Here is a 9,846-nt window from a genome sequence, read left to right as displayed (position 1 = left end):
AAATTATATAATATAAACTATATATATATATATATATTATATATTATAAAGTTATAATTTATATATATAATATGTACTTATATCATTTATACATCGATTTTATAACTTTTTTTAATTAATTAATTAATTCACAAAATATATAATATTGTTATGTATATATATATATATATATATATAAGGGCAAATATATATATTATATAGTTCGATTTTTTTTAAATAGTCGATTTGAGCGTAATTCCTTTTTTTTTTTGAACCGGTGCTGGCCATGTCCGTTGGTCACGTCAGTTGACCCTGTAACCTCACTGCGTTTTATATCGTGGACCCTTCCTTCAATTCCTTTATAACGTCTTTAAAAATTTGAAGATTTGGGATCGGTTTTCCATTAATCTCCACAATCCACGGGTTCGCACAAATCCCATATCTACTTGCAGCGTTGCCACCAAAACATGATGACACATATACCCGTACCCTTCTTCTGGAAAGAATCCAAATGCACGGACAACAATTCTCGGCTCATGAACAATACATCCACACCAACTCACAATGTGTTTAGGTCCAAACCCATCACTCACATCGGTGCCTGCCGGAAGTTCCAACTCCGAACCTTGGCGAAAAACTGTTATTCTTAAATTTTCTTCTTCATTCTTGTACTGTTCACAAGCGTTCTCTATATCATGGACAACGGTAATTGGCTTCCCGTCAATTGCCAATAGCATGTCCCCTGGCAGCAAGGTATGTTGAGCGCTTAATCCAACCCAACAATTCTTCACCTGAAGTACGTGTGGTTTGATGTGTGTTAACTTTGTAATCCAGTTATCACTTAGTCCAAAGCCACGCGCCTTTAAAAGTAAAAAGGGAGCAAGTTCCACCTCTAAAATGCGGACTGTAGGTTTACACATTTTAGTTCCATTTATAAGCAAAGGTGGACCATCCGGAGTTCCATTTATAATTTTGTGTAGCGCTTTACCTACAGCATAAATCAGAATTCCTCCAATCTCATTTCTAGAGAATCTGCCCCATAATGCCCGAACATTCCCATGTTCATTGACTAGTACGCCTGAATAACCTACCCCAAAATCTGTGTCTACTTTGATAACATCAATATTATTGGAAAAAGCCTTAGGCTTTGTGACAATGCACTTGAGTGATTGAGCATTTAAGCCACGATTCAAAGAAACAAAATATACAGCCAATGTTTTAAAACTCCGACTCCGACTCCGACTCGGCCGAGGATCGACTCCGACTCCGACTCTGACTCGGTATCGACTCGGCCGGCTCGATTTCAATGACTCGGTCGTTGTAAAAAATACATTAAATATTTATTTTTTTAATAAAAAAACATAATTTTAAAGATTTTAAACATAATTTTAAAGATTTTCATTCATGTTTCCAAACACACAGCATTATAATATAGATGGAAGACAACATATGATCAAAGTAGGCTCATGAACCAATCCATTATATCAAAATGGCACCCAGTGCACTGTCCAATGGCAATACATAGTCAACTGTCATACATGATCAAAGACTCAAAACAAAAAACACATAACCAAGGAGGCTAGAAATGGCCTCTACAACAAAAGTAAATTGTGACCAGACTCTAGTGCTAGTACTACTGAGTAGTAGCTTCTGCCAAAGGAGCCAAGATCATGTCGATCAATCTCTGGATCATCATCAGAGTCAGACAGGGGGCCCCATGGCTCCTCCTCCTCCTCATCATGTCTAACTGCAACTATAGAAGTGGTACCACTAGTAGGCTGTGCAACTGCAGCATATGCAAGCTGAGATAGAGTAGATATGCGGTTGCGCTTCTGTCGTGGCTGAGCAGAGGAAGCACCTGCAACTGGAGTACTTGCTGGCTGTGAGACTGAGGCTGGTGGATCGGGATCTGCATTCAATTGAACATCATGTTCAAGTTCAACTGATGCCTCGATATCTAAATCTAAATTAAGATCCTCATCAGGATCAAACTTTGCTGGACGACTCTCCACTACCCAATCTGATGTTGGATCAATGTCTTCCAACATAATGGGATCTGAATCAGGTCTTTTGTTCAGCAATTGGTTTTGTCTAAGCCGGGGGTTGTATTGGACATAAACTAGATCATTTAACTGTTTTTGATCCAAACGGTTTCTCCTCTTTGTGTGAATCCTCTCAAAGACAGACCAATTGCGCTCACACCCAGTTGCACTGCAAGTTTGACTCAAAATATGAATTGCAAACCTTTGCAATTCAGGACAATGGCCACCAAAGGCCTCCCACCATTGTGCTGCAAAAAACATAGGAGTGTAATGAGTTAGCTCAACAAAATTACGAATTATATCTAACTTCTAAATTATAAACGATTTAACAAACTTTTAAAAAAAAAGTAAAACTATTAAGAATTTGAAAATTGAAATTTTTGTTTACCTGGCTCATCTGTTTCTCTTGCAATCTTTGCTAGGTTCTTCCCAAAGGTACTCGAGGCATTGCTGAAGGTTGTGACTTGTCAGTGTATCTCCAGCTGATCAGACTCCAATGGGATCATGCGATCAATACAATCAATCAATCCATCTCTGATCTCCCCCTTCAAAGCTCCTGACTCCTTAGCTTTATAATGATACTGTGGGTTCAAAAAATTCCTAGCTGCATGTATAGGGCGATGGAGTTGATTGTTCCATCTTTCATCAATGATTGCCTAAATGGGCCCATACTTTGCCACTCTATCCTTGTATACCGTCTTTATTTGCTCCTTTGCTTGTTCCATAGCCTCATAAATGAAGCCCATAGCCAACCTTTCCCCATCCACCAACCGTAACACCTTAACTAGTGGCTCAGCAAGCTTCACAATCTCTGCTGCCTTTCTCCAAAAAGTTTCTTCATAGACTTTCTTTTTCAATTCTTTGCCTTCCAGTTTGTTAGACCAATTGCTTTGATTCCATTCATCATTGGAAAACATCTTTTTCAAGTTTCTATGTTGGGAAAGCATAGATTGCAATGTCAAAAAATGAATATCAAATCTAGTGATGGCAGGCCTAATAATATCCTTGCCCCCAGTGTGTTTCCTCATGAGGCTCAAAATCAATGAATGATTGTAGATAAATTTTGTTATGCTTTTGGCATGATCTACAGTGTTTTTGACCCAATCTATTTTTCCAATATCCTCAAGCATGAGGTCTATGCAATGTGCAACACATGGGGTCCAAAAGATGGTCTTGTGTTTTTCCTCTAATAGTTTACCAGCAAGAACATAGTTAGAGGCATTATCTATGATGACTTGAACAACATTAGCCACACCCACCTCCTCAACAACCTGATCCAATAGCGGAAACATCAAGTGGCCGTCTTTTACCTTATCAGATGCATCAACTGATTTTAAAAACATGGTTCCCCGTGGGTAGAAGACAAGAAATTTTATGATGGTACGGTTTCTTTGATCAGTCCATCCATCTGACATGATGGTACATCTTGTTCTTGCCCATGAGTCCTTGAGCTCTTTCAAATACTCATTAATTGATTGAATTTCTTTCTGCAAACGATACCCCCTTAGCTCATGCATAGTAGGGCCTTTGAAGCCTTTTCTAGCAGCATGTATGGCATCAAACATAGGCTCATAATATGGTGAACGAGAAGCATTAAAGGGGATATCAGCATCATACCACCATCTAGCTATGTGCTAACAAGCAGTCTCCCTCAATTCTTTCTTCCAATGGTCATCTAAAGTGGGCTGCATTTGACTTTTACTAACTTGAGGACCATGTGCATCTGATGGAGAGGAGGGAGTGAAATAACTTTTGATAGTCACATCACCCTTTTTCATTCTACCCTTTCCCTTATCTTGAACAGAACCAAAAGAGGGAGGAACATATTGGAAAGGGTTGGATGTATCAGTTTGAGGGATAGAGGAAGAACCCTCAAAGTCATAATTGGGGTTGGTAGCCATCATTTTTTGTATCTCCCTCTTCCTCCCAATTTCAGCCTCTATTTCTTGTTGCCTAGCCTTATCTTTTTTAAATTTCTCAAAGCTGGCCAACAATTGTTTCCTAATCTCCCCAATTTCTGGTGAGGTACATGGAGTAATTTGGCCTCTAATCCCTGCCAAGTGTTGTTTCAGCCTATTAATGCCCCCAGGACCTTCCTTAATTTTCCTATGGCAAAATTTGCATTGCATTTGACTATCAACCATTTCAACATATGCCCAAGCAGGATCTCTCGCTCTAGGTGCCATTTTTTGACTAGGAAATGCAAGCAAACAATCTGAAAATGAAAAGAAACATTGATTCAATGTTCATTTCTTTGACAAAAACACTCTCTAGGCTTTCTAGATATGCACCTAAAATTTAATAAGCAAAAACAGATTTGTAGAGGTGAAAAAAATACCTCCAGGCACAAACTGCCTCCTCAAGCTTGCTCCAAGAATCAGCTCCTCAATGCTGCTCCAAATGGCTGCGCAAAAAGCTCCTCACTCCAGCTACAATGCTTGCCCAAGACTCCTCACTGCTGCTCCAAAAACAAGCTCAAGGACTGCTCACTAACTCTCAAAGAAGTTCTCACTCAAATGCATGAAATGGCTGTGAGAGAATGAGAGCATTTGAGTGTGTTAAATAGGGTTTGGGAGGGGGAAATGGACCCCAAATAACATTTAACTAATTCATAAAACACATTGGAGTCCAAACCAATCACCAAACACTTCAAAATTTCATTAAAAAAATGACAAATCGCTGTTTTGATGGGGTTATGGGCCATTGGTTATGACTCGGCCGAGTCAATACGGAAACGATTGAGTTGGCCGAGTCATGGCTGACTCGGCCAAGTCATTGAATGACTCGGCCAATTGAACCGTTTCCTCCACTGAGTCATAATTTTGGGCATTGAAACGGATCAACTCGGCCGTTTCCGTTTCAAATCGGCCGAATTTTAAAACATTGTATACAACATCACCTACATGTAAAGCCGGTTCAGGAAGAAGAGCAACTATACGGATGGCAGCAGCCCCAGATGGACCTAATGCAGCAGGGTCATATGTTATTAATGCATAATTGTGTATAGGATGCAGAAAAACCATCTCTCCATGCATGTTCAGTGGGAAGGCAGCAAAATTCAACGTGACATCTGATACACAAACGGGCACTGTAAACTTGTCAACCACAACTATTCCAACGGTCTTAGATTGATAGATCACAACCCCTGTAGTGAAAAAATAGCTTTGGTTCACACCATGAATCAAAGAAAATGCTGGTATATCTACTAGAACCGTCACAAGGGTTGGCTCAATGACTTCCTCAGCGTCAAATGACGCCTTGGAAACTAAACTTTTGGAATCTGACATATTCTCATCAATCACTTCAGATAAAATATCCCCTTGCCCATCTGGTTTGATCGTTGAACCTATATTATCCCCTTGCCCATCAGGTTGGATCGCTGTACATGTATTATCGATTTCTGCACAAGTCTCCTTAAAACATGTTGTAGCTTTAGCACATGATTTTTCTAAATGCCGAAATACTTGAATTTTATTAAACTGCTCAACGCAATCAGGATGTGAACGTGATGGCACATTGTGTGGCAAACAACGTTTAAAGACTTGCATCATTATATTGTGCGCCATGGCTCTGATACCACTGAAGCATAAAAACTATGGCTGAAGCAAGAAAACTGATAACTTGGAGACTTGAATGTAAAAATACATAGAGGTATTTAATAATAATAATTTATTAATATATATAAAATGTATAAGATGAATGTTTACAATGAGGACCCGCATTTATATACTGAAGCAGGGGTCCTTTCGTGAATGGACATGTATTTTAGACATGCCTTTTCACTTAACTTAATGACTATGTAACCTAATTAATATTTATATTTATTTTATTTAATTACTTGTTATGAATTATATTCATAACAAACAATTCTATCTCTCGACAAGATCAAAGCACAATGTTGGTGAGACCAATGATTGACAAACATAATTATCATTGTCTCTCAAGGCACATAACCCTCTCGGGTGTTCACAGAGTATGTCCTTCCAAGCTATTCTTATCTTAGATTCCCAGTCCTCAAAGAATATTGGTCCTCTTCGACTACTCTTATCTTGGATGCCCTACTACATCCTTGTTATGAAACCAGCTCAAGAAAAGATAGAAAAGAAAGATCAACGCCTTAGAATTCAGCCTCTTCGAGGGGGCAACCTCCTTTACATTACATAAATGAACAATTCTTGGATGATACAAATGAAAAGACCTCCTTTCTATATATAGGAGTCTAAGGGGTCATAACATAATCAAAGCCGACATAACAATAATAATGTAAGGGCACAATAATAACAATAGTGGGCTTCTATGGGGCACATTAGTAACAATATGGGCACTACATGGGTACATCAATATAATAAGTGGGTTTTACTAATAACAATAAGGGGTTACACTAGTAGATAGGGGCCTAACAATCCTTAAGATTATTGGATGCCAGATGCTTACCCAATTCTCCATTCTTTCTTCACAAAAATGAAGATAAGAATGATGTGTCTCTCTCCCTTTCAACTAGGGAGGATATATACCTATTCCTATAAAAGGAACGCACCCAAGTTCTCTCTTATCCAGGGACTTGTCCAAGCTCCCTCTTAACCAGGTACTTGATTCCAGTTGCTCTAGGTGGAGATCATGGTACTCTCAACTGCTTGTGGGGCTCCTTTCGATGTCACGAAGTTCATCCTTTTCATTATGAAGCCTTCATCAGTCATAGGGCATCGGCCATCCATCACTTGCCTTCACGAACCATATCAGTCATGTCATGCTTCTCTTGATTGGAAAGTGATCATATAGTCCACATCTGGTCTTTTCTTCATACTGCTACCTCTACCAAGTCATGTTTCCTTTAGGATCTTCCATCCCACCACATGAGTGCTAGTTGTAGGTGACCTCTACAACCCTCTTTTGGTAGTCCTGTATCATCCCATCCAGAGGTTGTTCAAAAATAAAAAATGAACATCAAATCAAAGTTACTTTTTGTGATGGCGTTTCATCATGACATCTTGTTTGCTTGCAACATCAACATCTTGCACATTCATAAACACATCTTCAAGACTTCATATGTCAAGGGTCTCCTTTCTTTACAAACCTTATCAGGGTCTTCATACCTTCTATGGAGATGTCATGTCTAATTCTTCTAGTCAATGAATGTTGATTTCCTTTCCTTATGTGACCATAGTTGCATCTTTCACGATCTCTTTCTTCTTTCTTCACATATTGTTCCCTCAGGAACTTTTATCCATGGTTCCTTCATTTTTAGCACATATTATGTTGATTTCATCTTCTCAATATGTGAATCATGCCTTCATGCATCTTTCCAAAGAAAGAGATCCCTTTTCTTTGATCATGCTCACGAGGTAGAGCATTTACCCATAGTACATACTATTTGCAACCATACTATGACATGACATTATCTTATCTATTATTGTATGTGTTATCACAATTTTAGTTGTTAATGTTTAAAAGCATTGACAATTTCAGTGTCAATGCCGATTTGTAAATAAAACAGTGTTAAAGCGCTGGCATTGGGAGTGTCAACGCCGAATTGTAATAAACAGGAGAATGTTGATAATGGGGTTATCAACTACAGAAAAATGATTAACATGAATATGCTGACAACGGGAGTGTCAATGTTATCAGGTATTGGCTTATAGTAGGAATATCAACACCAAAAATAAAATTTCAATTTCAATTTTTGAAATGCGTTGACATATTCCACGTTAGCAACAAAATAATCATTATTAAAATTAAAAAAGGAAAATACGCTAACAACGGGAGTAGCAACACATTTCTGTAAAAAATGGCCAGTCAAAAATCTGTTTTTCCTGTACAACACAGTGATTTCGGGCACGCTTTCTAGACAAATGATAATGAAGTTTTCAAAACTGAAAGAGGTTTTTGTCCACAACAAACCCATTTAGAAAAACCTCTCTTGGTTTTCTAACAACTATCATGGTTTTGGATTTTTGAAGGGATCACTATGTTAGAAAATCAGAAAGGCATAAAGATTTTCTTATTCCTGATAATTACTTGTGATGTTATTGATTTGTTATTACGATTCTTTATATCTTCTTTCTTTTAGTTCATCAAGCAATTACCAAAGCAATAACACATAAAACAATGGTCACCAGATGTAGGCACTATGCAAGGGTAAAACCCCCTCGAAGGGAAAACCTAGTCAAAATTCTCTTGCTTTCAATAGTATTCTTTGAGACTCTTCACCCTAGGCAAAGACCACTCCTTCCCTCCACACCAAGTCAGCGTCGCAAATATTCGACCTATCTTCCAGCAACTTCGACTATGTAGCAGTTTTCGGCATCAGGCAACTTCCGGCATTAGCAAAACTTGGAATAGTTAGATCTCACAAACTAGGGCACGAAACAAAGAGAGAGAGGCACCAAACCGTTGCTTTTCTTCTTCTCCTTAGACTCCATCCAACTCGCACTTCCTTTGGCCTCCTTATACACACTTCACACTTCTCCAGCTTCTTTGGAGATATCGAACTTGGTTGAGATGAGATGCTCCAAATGAATTTGACTTGCTTCTATTTATAGGCTTCAAGGGAGGTCGAATTGATGTCCTTAGGCCGACTTGATCTCTTCTAGGCCGACTTGGTGTGGAGGATACATAAATTATATTTGAGTCAATACTAAACCTTTTTACATGATTCAAAAGCCCAAGAAGGGTCTCTTTAAAAGTACAATGACTCTATTGACTCAGAATAAATCTTAGAAGTCCTCAGTGGAGACTTTGACCTAAAACATGGTGACCCAAGCATAAGACCCATGCTTTAATAAGTCACAATAATAATAATAATAATAATAAAAATTCTTTTCTTTATTCTTTTGACAAGTACGTTACATGATGACTCAAATACATTTAAAAATTCTTTTCTTTATTCTTTTGACAAGTACATTACATGATAACTGAAATTCATTGAATGAAGACCGAACCTAGTTACATTTTCCAACACACTAGACCCTATTTTTTAGGATTTCGTGAGGAAAAAGCTCATGGACATTTGTTGACTTGGATGCCACCTCACCAAATTCGACCGTTTGATCCTTATCTCCAGCCATGACTCTAGCAATAACATGATCTTTAAAGTGCAGATAGGATTGGAAAGTTTTATATGCATATATTTGAGATGTACGCTGTGATTATTTAGACTTTGTAATTAAAGCTTTGCTAGAAACTGGTTTTTGGTTAGTTTGTCTTTTCTATAAAGACATGGATTGTGTAATGAAGAAAGATTGTGAATACTTTGATAGATTAGACCTGGTGTATATTATTTTGATATTAATAGAACTTGCTGCAAGCAGTATCACAACATTTCAAAGATTCATGTGTTGAAGGTTTCTAGATAGTTTTCTTATGGTGTTTTTCCTCTTTCTTAGTCAAAGCTTGAATCCTTTAATTTTCAATAATTTCAATAAAGGTTATGAAACAAAATTCTTTGTAAATGCTCTGTTTCAGGTTATTTAGATTTCCTATATGTTTTTCAACTTAAATGTCAATTGCAAAATTCACATGGTTGCTCTGTCTTTTGATGTTTACTTCTACTTTCTCCTACCATCTCTCATTAATGATTTTTCCAAGAAACCTGCAACTATCTTGCCTCTGTTAGACTGATTTGTATGGCCTGTAGTTAGTGTCTTTGTATCAGAGACTCCATGCCCAATGGTAGTATTTTTCACGTATCACAACCAAATTCCATTTTTTGATAAATCTTGCCACATGACTCAATTGCAAAACCTTCTACTACAGTGACCTAGAGTAGTTGAGTTTTTAGGGAGAGATCCCTCTTTAGGTTGGAGGGTCAACTTTCAAGCTCAAAGAG

The 9,846-nt window shown here is 37.9% G+C and overlaps 1 protein-coding gene across 1 annotated transcript in view; it reads left to right on the top strand.

Annotated features, from left to right (window-relative positions):
* LOC149214753 (zinc finger matrin-type protein) overlaps positions 1 to 9,846 on the top strand; it is a 209,884-nt gene that overhangs the window by 92,780 nt on the left and 107,258 nt on the right. The window lies entirely within an intron of this gene.

The sequence above is a fragment of the Pinus tabuliformis genome, chromosome 1_1, assembly GCF_031772625.1.
Source record: "Pinus tabuliformis cultivar Carrire ecotype Pingquan chromosome 1_1, CPIR1, whole genome shotgun sequence".
Lineage (NCBI taxonomy): Eukaryota > Viridiplantae > Streptophyta > Pinopsida > Pinales > Pinaceae > Pinus > Pinus tabuliformis.
This window is presented reverse-complemented; position numbering and strand designations above follow the sequence as displayed.